The sequence below is a fragment of the Cupressus sempervirens genome, chromosome 7, assembly GCF_028749045.1.
Source record: "Cupressus sempervirens isolate cs-2001-9-10 chromosome 7, ASM2874904v1, whole genome shotgun sequence".
Classification (NCBI taxonomy): Eukaryota; Viridiplantae; Streptophyta; class Pinopsida; order Cupressales; family Cupressaceae; genus Cupressus; species Cupressus sempervirens.
This window is the reverse complement of record NC_143124.1, coordinates 570,435,296-570,452,986: the sequence shown is the minus strand read 5'-3', so window position 1 is coordinate 570,452,986 and position 17,691 is coordinate 570,435,296.

Genomic DNA, 17,691 nt, shown 5'->3' with positions numbered 1-17,691 from the left:
ATGCTTACTAGCTTGAGTTTCTTTGTTTTGTTCTTGTAGGTGCAAGGAAGGAGCTCATTTGAAGGAGTCTAATGCTTGTTTGATAATTTTTATCACATATAGTCTAATTAGGGGGCCTGGTAACAAGTTTATGTCTTTCATTCATGCATTTTTGTAGCTCTCTATCTCAGCTGTGTGTTTGGCTCTATCAGGGCATACTTGGGGGCTTTGGGAAGCTATTTTAGGGGCCTAGGAGTCAATATAACCTCTATCTGGTATTCCCACCTAAACAAATGTGCTCCAAAACCACTAACTATTCCCTTATGGGCTCTAAGTGCACTAGGGGTGCACTTTGAACTATCATAGCATACTTGGTAGTCTTCTTTAAAGTTTGCATGTTTTGGGTACCATTTTGACCTCATTTCACCCCAGTCTGCACCCAGCTTCCCAACTATGCTGTGAAACTACCAACTATGCTCTAATTGACCCTAGCTACACCATGAGTATATTTGAGGACCTCCTAAGTATTTCTAGCCTTTTGGGGCATAATTTACACTGTTAGGGCACAATTGGTTCATAGAAAGGTCATATTTTAGTCACAATCTACATCTAGGGTTTAACTTCTTTCTAGAACCTAAAGTAGTTATTTTTGTGTTACTGATGATCTATTTGCAACATGTGGTGTTCATTGGGAGAAGATATATTCATTGAAAACTACTAATTATTTTTTGCAGGACATTGTTGAAGACCCATGTGCTTGTTCAAACTATGTATGTGGCTTTCTTGGATTAGATAACACTTAGTTTGGTTCTATAAAATGAACTTTCTATTATGTTTGGCATCTTGACATTGTTTAGAATCCTAGGAGTTGTATGGACATATCCTTGCCATTCATTGATCTTGGGTGCAGGAGAAATCCATGCAATTTCTTTAGAGAGGTTTGCCTTAGAACCAAGTGGTGAGTCCCAAGGATCGACCTTGAAGTGATAACAGGCCAAAGCTAGGTCTATACTCCAACCACTATAATAGACTCAATATGGTTAATGTTGTGTCGATGATATTGCTACATGATAGCTCTCCTCCAGTATCCTTGTGGTGCATCAAACCTCAACTCTTGGGGTTGGGAGACCTTCTGCGGAAGTTTATCATTCACTTACTAAATGGAGTGCCTGAACTAAACACCTTGTCTTAGTGGCCAAAATCCTTTCTATCCACTGGCTCAGTGGGTCACCCATGCCCATGAAGAAATCCCACATTCTTGCAGTCCTTAGTAGAGGAAACAATCCCTTGGGAAGTGATGACCCTTAGGAAGTGGATCTTGGTAGCCCCAAGAAGTAAGTGCACTATAAGGGGGAGCATGTGGTGCCAAGATCCTAGGTTTTCCTCTCTGGATAAGCATGATTGAACTTTGGTTCAAGTGGGAATTTAGTGGATACAATCTTAAAGCCTAGGTTGTGATGTGTCTTTTAAGTTTAACAACATCTATTCTTGTCTATTGTGTCTTGTGTGTGTGAATAACATTAATCAAGATAAAGTCAAATTCGCAAACTCACACCAAAACATATGTGAATGTTGGATACTATCAAATGTTGTCAAAACATTACAATTCTTTTCAATACATTACAAACTTTTGTCCAAACATTTGAGGCTTTGAAAACATGGAGACTTGTAACCTAAGAGCACTTGGCATAATTTAGATTCCATATTTGCATAGCATACCCTTGTATTTTTCATATTTTGAGCCTCATACATTCATCCTTTAGGCCTCATTTTACATCTATTATTCCTCATAGTGCATACCTTATCTTTCATATTGCATCTCTTATGCTTCATTTTGCATCTCCTAGTCTTTACAGTTCAACCCTTAATATTCATCTTGTATCTCCCTAATTGCACACGATAATCCTTATTTTGTGCATCTTAGTCCTTATTTCCCATGCTCTAACCCCCATTTTTTTGTCTCAATTCTGATCATAGAACTATTCCCTATCAACTAGCTCTTTGGAACAATAGTTTGGAAGTCCTCAAGCCTAAAATTGCTCTAGTTTTAGCCCACTTAACCAATTGCGCTCTAACTGGCCCCAATTGCACCATAGGCATAGTTGGCTATATTTGAGAGCACTTGGTTTCTAGAATAGCTATTTTTGACTTCTTGTTAGGATTTTGGGACCTTAGAGTTACCACCAGATGCCTGTATAGGCCCTCTTTCTAATCATGTCTTGAACTTCATTTTGCATGTCCTAACCCTTACTTTCCACATATAAGGCTTCACTTCTCATGTGTTAAACCTCATTCTATATCTCCATTATGATCATAACATCATCCCTAGTCAACTAGCTCTCTAGAATAATAGTCTGACAATCACGTATTCCAAGATCAACAAATCTTCAACGTAGCTTCCCAACTGCGCTATAAAACTACCAATTGTGCTCAAACTAGCCCCAATTGCACTCTAGGTGCACTTGGTACTACTAGAGCACAATTGATTCTTTTAGAGTGTACTTGGTTGCTAGAATAGCCATCTTGGATTTCAAGACTACATTTTGGGACCCTAGAATTGCCTCTAGGTGCCTGTATAGGACCTCACTCTAATCATAACCCTAAACATCATTTTGCACCCTGAATATCATTTCACATCCTAAGATCCTTGTGTCTTGCATATCCAATTTGCATAACTCTCATTTTGATATTATTTAAACCTTTTTTTGAACCTAAAACCCTTTGAACTTAGTAAAAAATCAGAACAAAGTATGAGTCCTAGAGTATCTCCTTATGTTGATGGATGATGGATCTTGACCATAGTCTTTTTGTCATCTTATTTTTCATTTTTCTTAGGTCAAACTCTAACTATGTCTTGATGGATTTGACTTTTTCCTTTTTATCAACTTGATCTTTTCAATTTTTGTCTCTTTTGGTCAAGATTCAAAGTCCATCTCCATAAGGTTAAACTCTTAGATTAATACTTTCCAAAGATTTTTCCTAAGTAAAAATCCTTGTACACACCCTTTTCATAGCATTATCATATCCTTGGTCTCCCTAAATACCATTTTTCTTAACCCTAGTTGCATAATCACTTCATCTTGCATCATCCAAAACCCTAACATTTCCTCAAAACATCAAAATCCCATCAACTTGTCCAAATCATTTGTGAAACCCACCAATTTTCTTAATCTCACATCCCTATCCTACATATCCTAAATGTCATTATCAACCTTGATTGACACAATGCAAGGTAGGAGAATCCCCAAAGGAGATGTCCAAACCCCCAACAAATAACCACATAGTGGAAACAATATAACAAAGCAATAAAATGCAAAATTTGATACCAAATCATAGCTCTTTATTAATAGAAATAACTGATTACATGCAATATGCTATATTGTAAGGCCTTCTAGGTTAGGGACAAATATAAAAAACAATTACAATATTAGTTCTGCAAGATCCAACAAGATCCAACTTACAATCTCAATTGTCGCTACTCCAGATTCACAACCAGATAAGAACACCAAGAAGAATCCACACTTGTACCCTCAGGCCCACCAAGAAATTCTCTAGTTCTCAAGCTACAGCTACTAGCCTTTCAAAGTTTTCATCCTCTTAAACAAGATGGATCATCTTCTTCATCATCATACCTAAAGACTCTACAAGACCCCCTACTTATACCCAACTAAGCCACAAGTCGACCTAGTTCATTACAAACTATATTAAATCCCTTACATTAAATATATGTTGAGCCACAAGTTGGCTCAACACAAATTAAATATGTCTACATAAATTAAATGCCAAAAGTCAGCTCACAGTCAACTCGATTCCAATAGGAACCAAGACCAAACTAAGTGTCAGTAAAACCAAGCCAAGCACTAGTAAATTCCCAAGTATCACTAAGCTCCAAGACCTTGCTGCACACCATAGTGCATGTTGATCTCCTAAAGCATGTTGAGCTCCATAGTGTATGCTAAGCTTCCAAAGCATGCTAAGATCCTAGGCATAAACTATGCCCAACACAAACCGAGCACCACTTCCTTGGTGACCAAGTCCACACCACAAACCAAAACTCCTCCAACATGCAAGATTGAAAGAAATCCTAGGATTCTCTTACATTAGACACCCCAAGTTTGAAAAAATGTTCTAGTAGCTAGAAAAACATCTTCTGGGATTCAACACATAAATCCCAAATTGGTTCTTCACATACATATCCTCCAATTCTTCAACTTGTACACTCATTCCCTTGTTCATTTTATGTTTCTTCATGTCCATCCTTGGTGTGTTATAGGTCTGATTTCCATGCTAATCTCCAACCTTCTCAGAATATCTCAACTCAACTTGATTGCCAATACTCAGGTTCCTCCTATCGAGCTCTTCATTCTACAAAGGAATCAGGGAAAACTTCCTGCCACCTTTCTCAATAGTAAACACATTCCATATACAATCATGTATAACCTTGCAATCATATTGCCAAGGTTTACCAAGCAACACATGACAATTGTTCATGTCCACAATATCACACAACACTTGATCCTTATAATACCCAATCTATAAATCAATGAGGCATTTCTCCCTTCCAAAGCATGCTCACCTTGCAACTAGCCAATCCTATAAGGAAAAGGATGTCTCACTCTCTTCAAACTAAGTTTTTGAACCATCTCCTTAGCAACAAGGTTATCAGTACTACCACCATCCACAATCACCTTGTAGACTTTACCACTGAACTTACAACAAATCTTAAAAAAACTAGTCCTCTAACAAGAATACAGTGTCCTCTGATGAACCAATACTTGTTAAGCTAGTAAACTTTCTCCTTGCTCAGGCTAACTATCCTAGACTACAACCTCACTCACAAAAAAAGCTGTCCTACCATACAAACATTCAAAAGATCTATGCCCTTCTTGGCCACATCTAAAAAAATTACCTCTAAACACACTTCCATTGTCCTTTTCTTTTGATCAATAGGTTTTGTTTCACCTTCAACACTTGGTTTAGCTTGTGTCGAGCTATCCCATTTTCCCCTTCCTCTAGCATTACCTTGACTTTTCCTCTTCAACTTATCTTCTACCTTCAGGGCATACTGATAAGAATCCTTGACTAAAGAAATATTCAACATACCAAACTCATCCTAAATATTTAATCTCAAACCATTAATGTACCAAGCTACCTTTTCCTTTGACAATTCTCTATGACTAGATTGAATAGTCAACTTGTATAACTCCTCGATATAATCCTTCATAGTCATATCTTTTCATTTTAGGTTCTGCAACCTCTTAAATAACTCAAGTTCATGATCAATAGGAATAGAATTAGCCTTCAATTTAGTCACCATCAATCTCTATTTAGAGATATTCATTTCACCTTCTTCTTCTCTGTCTCTTTGTAGTTCTTTCCAGCAAAGAGAAACATGTCATTTCAACTTAGTTTGTGCCAATCTCACTCTGAGTGGATTGTCAATATCCTCAAGCTTAAAGTAGTCTTCCAATTCACCAATCCAATCAATAAGGTCTTTAGGAGTCAAAGTAATTGAGAAATTAGAAACCTCCATCTTATGCTTCAACTTCAACTGAGATCCAGGTCTAGCAAACTGACTAGCCCTAGTTCCAATAGGTCTCTCCACACGATCAATTTTGTCCTTACCACTAGATCTAGAAACTTCAAAGTCTTCAAAAACTTCCTCATAACTACCTTCAGTACCCTCATGCCTAGGTATACCACTTAAAGCACTCACAATTTTAGCAATCATGTCACTCTTCATTAATGCAATCTCAGATATAAATTTTTCTCTAATCTTCTTTGAGATCCTTTCTTCCATAATATCACTAAGATCATCAATTACCATATGGTCCAATCTTCTTAGAGGAATCTTCCAAAAATTTTGTAAACCCTAAGCAATAGATCCATCGATCCAGAAGATCAATCAACTCCACCAGAAGATTAATCAACTCCACTAGATCAACCTTCACCAATGCAAGATCTTGGTACAAATTGCCACAACTTTGACAATTTGTCCACACACTTAGGAACAACCTTTGCTCTAATGCCACCTAATGTAGTGCAAGGTAGGATAATCCTCAAAGTAGACGTTTAAACCCCAAGAAAATAAAAACACAATGGAAACAATACAACAAAGCAACAAAATGCAAAATCTAATACCAAATCATAGCTCTTTATTCATAGATATAACTGATTACATGCAATATGCCCTAGCTGTAAGGCCTTCTAGGTTAGGGCCAAATACTTATAGTATCATTTTTTTAAGATCCAACAAGATCCAACTTACAATATCAATCTCAGCTAGTCTAGATCCACAACTAGATAAGAACACCAAGAAGAATCCACACTTGTACCCTCAAGCCCACCAAAAAATCCTCTGGTTCTCAAGCCATAGCCACTAGCTCTTCAAATTTTGCATCCTATTAAATAATATGGATTGTCTTTTTCATCATCATACCCAAAGACTCTACAAGACCCCCTACTTATACCCAACTAAGCTACAAGTTGGCCTAGTTCATTACAAACTAAATTAAATCTCTTCCATTAAATATATGTTGAGCCACAAGTTAGCTACAATACAAATTAAATACCCCTACATAAATTAAATGCCAAAAGATAGCTCACAAACAAATTGACACCAACATGAACCAAGACCAAACTGAGCATTAGCAAAACTAAGTCGAGTACCAGTAAATTCCCAAGTATCACCGAACTCTAAGACCTTTCCAAGCTCCACAGACATCACCAAGCTCCAAGATCTTGCCAAACACCAAGACCTACAGTACTGAGCTCCCAAAGCATGCCAAGCTCCATAGTGTATGCTAAGCTCCTAGAGTATGCCAAGCTCCTAGGTATAAACTATGCCCAACAATGATTGGGCACCACTTCTTTGGTGATCGAGTACACAACCACAAACCAGAAGTCCTCCAACATGCAGGATTGCAAGAATGCATAGGATGTTCCTGCATCATTAACATATCCCCCTTTTCATAATCCATGTTGCATACATAAACCTTTAACATATTTTCCTAGTCTAAAGTCCAACACCAATTCAAATTTTGCATACTTTAGAATCATCTTCATAACCCTTCATCAAAGGCCAAAATGTCACTTGCATTTGCATTTGTACATCATACCCTTAGTTCATTTACATATTTCATATCATAACCTTAGGTCATTTTTCACTTCCTTAGGTTGCATAACACACCTAAACCCATAACAATCCAAAAAAAAATCATATCTTGCATACCCACTTCCAAATTATCAAGTTTTGGCCTATTTTATGAATTGCACCCCTATTTTACCAACTGCACATCTCAGGTGCGTAGTTGGTAGTTTTAGAGTGCACTTGGTAATAAGGAAGTTTATCTTAGATTTTAGAACCCTAAAATGCATTCTTAAACCTTTCACTGCATCCGTTAACCACATAAAACAACTAAAAAAACTTGGATCATTCATACCCTGCTTTTTTTCACCCATAAACACCTCTTTTACCAACTACACCCTTCTAGTTACCAAGTGCACACCTAGGGGGTAGTTGGTACTGTTAGAGTGTAGTTGGTAGTTTAGGTGTGCACTTGGGAGGTAGAGAGTCCATTTTGAGATTTCTCTATTACATCTACACTCTTAGGTATCATGCCAACACTCATAAGGACACAATCAAATCAAAGATGAGAAGACTTATATCAACCCTTATTTTTTGAAGTACAAACACAAAAAAGGTGTGTCCAAGACAAAAAAAGACCAAGTAAACTCAAAAAACATTTGACATAGGTTAAATCAAAGCTTCAGAAACCTTACTTGTGGACCCACTAAGAATGTATCCTCCAAACAAACAACCCTCATGACACAAAATAACCAAGCCTCAACAATATGTCTACCATGAAGTTTCCTCTTAACACTTCCCCTACACATGGAATGGTTCAATGGAGTCCTGATTTCAAACCCATATTTGTACCTATACCACTTGGATGTGGAAGTGTACCTACAACGTCTGAGGATGAACAAACCCACTCCTTTGAACTCAAAAAACCTAACACAAGCACCTTTAATCCTTCAAACATACAAGGAGCTACTTTATACCTAAGTGATTATTCATACATAGACTATGGCATCACTGGTGAAGAAATGACTAGTGCTTGTCAAGAGATTTTTTTTGAAAGAACTTTAAACTTTTGGTGGCCCAAGAAATTGCCAAATTTAATCCAAATCTGGAAGGACATAAGTCTAAATATCAAGACAACCTCACATTTGAAAATCTACAACCTATGATTAATTTAGAATTGGACAAGGGGAAACAACCTTTGGAGCATTCAACTACAACGGTAACACCTAGGTTGCCTCATAAATAATCAACCATTGAAATTCTCCAAGGTACCTTTGAACACATTAATATCAAACCCTTGTTCGATGATGCTCCATAAATTAATGGAAACAATACTCTTCCAAAGTACCCCAAAAGGATGCTAAGAATTGACCTCAATCAAGTAATACAATAATAAGCGCCTAAGGGTACTTGTACCATAGGGATGTTAAACGTACCTCTATTGGAGGAAAATCAACAAAGTGTACCTTTTCTCCTAACTCTACCAACTATTATGACATGAAATGCTACGGAGACCCCTATGAGTATACCATGTGAAACATCAACACTTATTGCCAAAAACCCTATTGATACACAAAAGAAGAGTCTTATCAATATTTGACCAATTCCTTGAAGGAATATGTCCCATTTCCAAATCAATATGATGTCCCAAGGTGAAACAACTAACACCCAAATGTATAAAAAAAGGACCCTAACTCAATGTTCACCTCCAAAGGACATAATCAACTTCCAAGAAATCAATAACATCAAGTGGTGCAAGGACCTAATATACCTAATGCACAACCAAGTTAAAAATCCACATAACAAACACACACATGACATATCAACATCCACAACAACAACAACAACAACAACAAAAATAACAACAATGACAACAAAAAAAACAACAACCACAAAAACAACAACAACAACAACAACAACAACAACAACAACAACAACAAAAACCACAACAACACCAATAACAACAACAACCTCAAGTGGTGCAAGGACCTAACAACCCTAACATGCAACCTAGTCTAAATCCACCTGACCTAGATGTAATGTACCAATAATAGTTCCAACAACAAGAAGCAATTTTTTCTAAACAAAAAGAACAACTTAAACAATAGTTGGAATATAAAAAATGATTAGAGAAACAAATCAACTATCAACAACAATTGTTGCAACAACAACATGTGCCACAAAGAACTGAATAGATACCTCCACAACAATAGTTGCATATATGGTAGTACATTTAACCAAAAAAGGTATCTCAACAATAACCACAACAAATGGAACAACAACAACCACAACAAGTGATGAAAAAACAACCCATGATACAACAATCACAATCAATACCACAACAAATACTACAATAAGGTCCTTTCTATCTTTGATGTGCCAATATACCTCCACCTCCTAGTGACACGTCACGTAAGTCTTGACATACAAAAATGTCAAAATTGAGTAGACATAGTTCTCACCACAACAAAAGATCTACTTAAAGACATAAAAGACTCGAAGAAAAGAATATCTCTCAACATCCTAATTAGGATTTATTACATCAATTCAAAAAAATAACAAAAGAAGTTGAGGCATTGGGAGTCTAGAACAAACAATTTCTATACATAGAAAATGATTTATGTCCTAATCCCTTTGACAAAATTTTGTATATGCCTCCATTACAAAACATTTCAAGGCACCAATATTCAAAAAATACTGAGGAAAATGTAACCCAATTGATCACATCATAGATTTCTATGCCTCTTGTACTAAAGTCAATGATGAGTCCACATATCTTATGAGACTATTCCCTCATTCTCTTGGTAGGCTTGCACTTGAATGATACTCCAAACTACCTAGTACTATTAAATCTTGGTTAGAATTAGCAGACAAATTCATATCCCACTTCACCTTCAACATACAAAATGAGGTGGCATTATCTAATTTATGCTCAACAAAACAAAAGATGGGAGAATCATTCATAACATTCTTATTATGTTGGAGAAACCTTGTCAGTCAATGCTCACTAGATATTCTTGAAGAACAACAAGTTAATATGTGCATTGAAAACCTAGTCCCTAATTTAATGTACAAAATCAGGATCAAAAGTTTGAGCACCATTACTAAGTTAATGAAAAAGGGAGCTAGCATTGAAGGTAAATACCAATACAAACTCAGCTAATTGCAAGGCAAAATTTTTCAACAAGAATAAGAATATAACCAATGATGGTATTGTTAATGCATGAAAAATTAGCATGGTACAACCTCAACCGACCCTTAAAGGTGCAAATACTACAAACTCACAAACTCCTAACCAAATGCCACCTCAACAATAGAAAATTGAGACCTCCACATACGATAGACCACAAAGATGCCCCAAAAAGAAAGATAGAAAATTTACACCTTTGTGGATACCACTCGAGACTGCATTTCAAAAATTACTTAGTAATAATTTCATATAGTTACCCCTGATCAAAGATGAACCATTGAATAAACCCCCTTGGTGGGATGCCAACAAATTCTGTGATTACCACCACACCAAATGACACAAGACCACTTCATGTTTCTAACTTAAACATGAAATCCAAGACCTTATCAATGATAGTGTGATTACTCTTGATCCTTCACTAGTAGCATCCAATTCTGATCATACCATATTCAAACATGCTTTGGGTAGTCATGAAAAAAGGAAAGCCTCTAGTTCAAACTGAAGCTCACAAGGTAATAAAAATTATATGCACATTGGATATGATTACACCATGAATTGCTTTAATGAGTCTGACTCCCACATATCAACATTTTCCTTAAAGGCTAAAGATCCTCATTGTGCTATCACTACGTGTCGTACCAAGATCACCCTACTTGGAGATCCTTGTAGACCTACTACCCTTGCTAGACCTGTAACCCCTAGTAGACCCAATGCTCCTACTTCTTTTGATTATAGCCTTGTTGACAAGCTTGGAAAGACCCTTGCACAAATATCCATTCTAGACTTACTAGATGCATCCTACCAACATCAGAAGATCTAATCAAGCCTTAAAAGAATCAGTGGTACTAGATAACATTGATGTTTCCTAGTTCCAAGCTATATTTAGGAACCTATCTGCATCACATCATATCACCTTTTCACCCTGGGATATTCCTAGAGATAGACTTAACCACAATGAATTCCTTCATCTTGAGGTCTTTATCTACATCGCTAAGGTCAGATGTGTCTTGATAGATGACAGAGCAAGACTAAACATCTATACCCTTAAGGTTGTCAAGGATCTGGGTTACTTTGAGGAAGATGTGTATCCCTCCCACAAAATCATAATAAAGGCCTATGATGATGGTGAATGCTTCTCCAAGGGTGTTATCATATTATGTATAAGAGTTGGTCTGGCTACTAAGAATACATTATTCTAGGTCCTAGATATCAAAATGAATTACAACATGATACTAGGACGCCCTTAGATTCATGATATGAAAGCAATGCCCTCCACATATCACCAATGCTTAAAATTTTCCTATAACAATGTAGAGGTTACCATTCCTAGTGATCCAGACCCCTTCCAATTCTATGCCAGTCTTAGAGGAATCATTGCATGCCAAGTCCTAATAAATAGTGAAGTAAAGCTACTTATTTCCTCTAAATATGTTGATCTTGCTAAACTCACAACCAAATTCAAAGGGAAGCTCAAAATTGAAGATCAAGGTTGTAGTGAGTACTTCATGTCACAAGATTTTCACATTGGTAAACTACCACTACCCCTTTCTCCCAAATCATATGGAAAACCACAACTTATGTAGATCAGACCTAAGTTCACCTTATAGAAGAAATCCTCTGTGACTTTCACTAATAGATGTGGCCTACATGAAGAGCATGTTTACAAGAACACATCTACATGGATTGAAATTGATAAGGTAGAATAAGAACCTACTCCTATATCACCAAAGAAGTATGGGCCTAGATTTATCATCATGCAAAAAAATGGTTATGATAGATGTAGTGGCTTGGGACCTCAAAAATAAGGCATTACTGAACCTATCATAGTAGCAAGATGACCTTGTAGTCTAGGACTTAGATTCAAGCCATTTTTATTGGGCCTTCCTAATACTGATTTATCCTCTTCCAAGAATGTGAACTCTTTAATTGATGAAAAGACATCTAAAAACAACCAACCTAACATCAAAGAAACTAAACTCAATATTGATGACCCCAATAGTTCCTATGGACTTGACCACATCTTTGATCCTGACAAACTAGTAATACACAATAAACACATCACTAGAACTTATCTTGGCCCTTCAACTCATCCAAAATATTAGGATGAAATATGATGGGACCTAAGTCCTACTACCTTTGAACATGGAGCCCATGATCCTTATGATAGAGAAACCCATATCTTTTCCTTCGACCAAAGTTTAGTTAACACTGATGATGGCATTTCCCTAGTTTACCCCAAATTTATCAATTGGGACCAACAAGGACCATTGACATTTGATTAATTTGAAAATGATGATGCCATTGAGGAATTATTTGAATTCTATGAAGATATACTAAGAGGTGACTACAAATCAGGTTTTTCTACTCGCTTAAACATTATGGCATACTATGGGGAGTCAACTCCATCTTCTAGTCACAAAATTGGAGAAATAACAAAAAATGAAAAAAGTAGGTCTCTTGGTGAAAACCAAAAGGCACCATTAGACCATGAAAAAGTAAAAAAAAAGGACATATCCAAGGGTGAAAACCATTCTGAGGTGCATGAGGATGGAAGATTGGACATACCCTTATTGAGAGAAAGATCAACCTTGCTTGTGGAAATGATTGAAGAGATAAATCTAGGAACACCTAAAAACCCTAAGATTATACATTTTGTAGCCTCATTATCAAAAGAAGAAAAGGATGGGTTTGTTAGATTCTTTTTGGAGAGGCAGATCAACTTCACCTGGTTCTATGCAGACATGCTAAGATTAGATCCTGAGCTAGTTCTTCATCACTTGACACTAAAACCAAGAGTGAAACTAGTAAAGAAAAATTTGAGAAAAATACATCCCCAAGTAGCTCTCCTTGTCAAAGAAGAATTGAAGAAACTATTGGATGCAAGCTTCATAAGGCCCACTAGTTACACAAAGTGGATATCCAATCTAGTAGTAGTCAAAAAATACTCTAAGGGCATCCGAATATGCATAAACTTCCATGATCTCAATAAAGAATGTCCCAAAGATGACTTCCCATTACCAAATATAGACATCATTGTGGACATAACAACTAGATATAAGATGTTATCACTGATGGATGGCTTCTCAAGATACAACCAAGTTTGAATAGCTCCTAAAGATCAACACAAAACAACTTTCACATGACCTTGGGGAACATATTGTTGGAATGTCATACCTTTGGTCCTTAAAAATTCTAGGGCAACGTATTAGAGAGCAATGACTACTATCTTCCATGATTTCATGCACATCCTAATGGAAGACTATGTAGATGATCTACTTTTCAAATCCCCTAGAAGAAGTGATCACTTGGGTATCTTAGAAAAAATATTCAATAGAATGGAAAGCTATAAGCTCCGATTGAATCCTAAAAAGTGTGTGTTCAGAGTTGTTTCTAGAAAGCTCCTAGGGTATATTATTTCTCAATGAGGCATCAAGGTTGATCCTAAAAAAGTAAAAACAATACTTGAAATGCCTCCTCTTACAAATATGAAAACATTAAGGAGTCTACAAGGGAGATTATAGTCTATCCATAGATTCATTACACAACTAGCAGATAAATGCCACTCCTTTTAACATTTATTACATAAGGGAGTATCCTTTCAATGGAAAAACTAGTGTGATGAGTTCTTCTAATCGCTCAAAGACTACCTTCTGAATCCAATAGTTTTAATAGCTCCTATTTTGGGAAAGCATTTCACTTTGTACATATATGCTACAGAAAGAAGATTAGGAGCTCTCTTAGCACAAAATGATGAACAAGGGAGAGAGAAAGCAATTTATTACATCAACAGAACACTTGTGGGATATGAACTGAACTATTCACTCATTTAATGAGCATACCTTGCTATTGTCTTTGCAACCCAAAAGATAAGACATTACATGCTACATTAGAAAGTAATGCTTGTCTCCAAGATTGGCCCATTTAAATATCTCCTAAGTAAATTCACTCTTATAGGGCACCTAGAAAATTGGGTTATGACCCTTAGTGAATTGAACATAGAATATGTGCATAGATAGGCAATCAAAGGGCAAGTGATAGTTGATTAGTTAATAGAGGCACCCATGATTGATGATCATCCTATGTTGATAGATTTTCCATATGAAGCCATATTTAACATGAATATAGCTAATGAATGGAAGCTCTGCTTTGGTGGCTCGCATATAAGAAATGGTTTAGGAGCTAGCATCATGTTTGTCACACCTCAAGGAGACATAATCCCCAAATCATATTGGATAGAATATAGCTGTACAAACAACATATTATCTAAATATAAGGAAATGATAATTGGATTCAAGTTAGCCATCCAATGGAACATACAACATTTACAAGTATTTGGTGATTCTCAGTTAGTGATTTGGCAAGTCAATGATGACTATGAAACCAAAGATGATAAGTTAATGCCTTATAAATAGATGAAATTTTTTCTCAAATCTAAATTTGTTACTATATATTTTTTTCAGCTCCCAAGGATACACAAAAAGAAAGCTGGCGCTATGGCCACTATCGCATAAAAATGTGGAACATTGTGAGTTCCTCATAGAACAACTTTTGATTCTAGCATTTGAGCTCTCTCAATTAGATTTCATGTGTGAAGTTGTTGGTCCTAATTCCCCTTGGTATCAAGACATCTATGAATATCTACATGCCCAAATCCTACCCCTTGATTTATCCAACAAAGAACACTAAGCCTTTATCCGACAAGCCGCTAGATATGTCATCATCGGTGATACCCTTTATAAGAGATCCTTTGACTAAACCCTTCTCAGATGCCTTGAATCACAAGAAGTTGAAATTTCCTTACATGCAATACATGAAGGTATATGTGGAGGCCATTTAAATGGTTTAAGTCTAGCAAAGGAACTAGTTAGAGTTGGATATTATTGGTCCTCCATAGAACAAGATGCTTATAATTTTTCCAAAACATGTCATAAGCACTAGATACACAATAATTTGATCCATGCACTAGTACAAGAACTTCAATAAGTTATCTCTCCATAGCCCTTTTCACAATGGGCATTTGATCTCATCAAAGCTATTTCTCCTCCTTCCTCTAACAACCATAACTTCATCATTACAACAATTGAATACTTTACCAAGTGGGTTGAACCCATTCCTCTGACCTTCACTACTAGAAAGAAGATCTCAAGATTCATCCTAAACTATATCATATGTCACTATGTAGTCCCTTTGGCTATTATTTCTAATCATGGTAGTTTATTTCAAAATAAGGATGTTGATAAGCTCTATGAGAAGTACAACATCTACCATGGATATTCCAATATTTACCATCCATAGAGGAATGGCCAAGCATAAGCATATAATAAGACCATTGTCAAGATCCTCTTAAAGGCTATTAATGATTTTGGTCGAGACTAGCACCTACAACTAAATCTAGCTCTTTGGGCCTATAGAGTAAGTATATGTACTCCCATTGGCACAACACCATACTCTCTTTTCTATGGCACTGAGGCCATACTTCCTATTGAAATTGAAATTCAATCAATTAGAGTATCCTTACAAGATACTGTTGATGATGAAAAATATAGAATATCCAAACTAAATGAAGTTAAAATGCTAGATGAGCAAAGGCAAGCCACCTTGGCACACCTATATTTTACCAAAATTGACTCAATAGGAGCTATAACAAGAAATTCTGAGCTCATCATTTTGAGGTTGGTGACATGGTCCTAAAAATGAACTACAAGACTTAGCAACATAGAGAGAAACTAGACAAATTTGAACCAAATTGGAAAGGACCCTATGTAGTCACTACAACATTTGGGTCTAGAGTATATCAACTTGTAACTCTAGAGAGTGAACCACTACCACTATCCAACAAGATCATGCATCTTTGCAAGTACTATACTTGATTCTGATAAAAATATCAAAAAATGGCAAAAAGTATTGAAAAAATATTTAAAAATAGCAAAAAGTCCTAAAAAAAGAAACAAAAAAAAGTCATGAAAAATATAGATGCCTTGATGAAAACCTAGCAAACAGGCATTTTGGCATGAAAATTTGAGTCAAGAGAAACATATCATCCAAAGGTGAAAATCTAGCAAATAGGTGCCTTGGGCAAGTACCATGGTGAAAACTTGGCAAATAGGCACCATGTGTAATCATTTGTTGCTCCTCCATCTATCAAGATTTCATCTATTTCCCCCCGTTGTCATTTCTTGATCACATCTTTTTATATTGCAAGACATCCTTAGTACTTAATGGCCTATGAACTGGTTAATATCCATTGTTATCTTACCTAAGAATTTCCTACATGTACATACTTTTCCATTGGCCTTTGTACATAGTTTGTGTCTTGTCTAGGGGCATATTACCCACACAATGTGCGAGTTTGAAATTAAATCATGGGCATGTCCCTAAGCACATGTCATCCATTTGACTTATCACATAGCGGATTGGAGCTAACACATGTGAATCCTTTATGATTCTGAAAAAATTCAAAAAATTTAGATATGATGCTAAAAAACCCTAAAAATTGAAATACGACCCTAAAAAATCCTAAAAACTCACATACAATCCTAAAAAAATCCTAAAAATTCAGATATGATCTTGAAAAAATCCTAAAAATTTAGATATGATCCTAAACAAAGGCCTAAAAAATAATTAAAAAATATCATGAACAAATCACTAAAAATTGCCAAAAATATCTTGAAAAAAACTAATAAAAATTGTAAAACTTCCTAAAAAAACTGATATAAATCATAAAATGTCCTGAAAAAATGAGTAACACAAAAACATCAAATATTCTCAAAAAACCCTAAAAATCACCAAACCCCCAAAAAATTCACAATAAACCTTGTAAATAGTCAATGTGGATAATCACACATTTTGCTTACACACTGGCACTATCATAGACTAAAACTCAAAGCACTCCATTTCAATGACAATCACACCTTAACCTACTATCTAAGCAATGTAAACCAACAAACAATTCAACTTGTCACTATCAACTAAACAAACAATCAAACTTATGACATTACAAATCTAACATAAACTAAAGACATTAAAAATCAAGTAATAATCTACGAGAATAGTTGTTGGCTCATGTTGTTTAGTGAGTGATTTTTAATTTTTTTTCTTCAATCATGTTTCTATGCCACTCAATGATATAAACTAATCTATGAGAGTGGTCGGGATGGTTCATGATCATCTGTTTTTCTTTCCTATCTATTAAACATACCTTTTAGAGTCTAGGCCATGTATATATGCCTCAAGAAGGACAAGGCCATTTTCTGCATCATGCTTGTTTATGCAAATGGTTTGCATTTGTGCTCTAGCCCTCTATGCCACAATGCATTGCATTCCATTTGCCATATCAAAATAAAGCTCCTTTGACATATTGTGCACTTTATGAATGAAAAAGTTCTCACCTCATACTAATTGGTCTTTGTCTTCTAATGTTCATCTTGTTCACCAC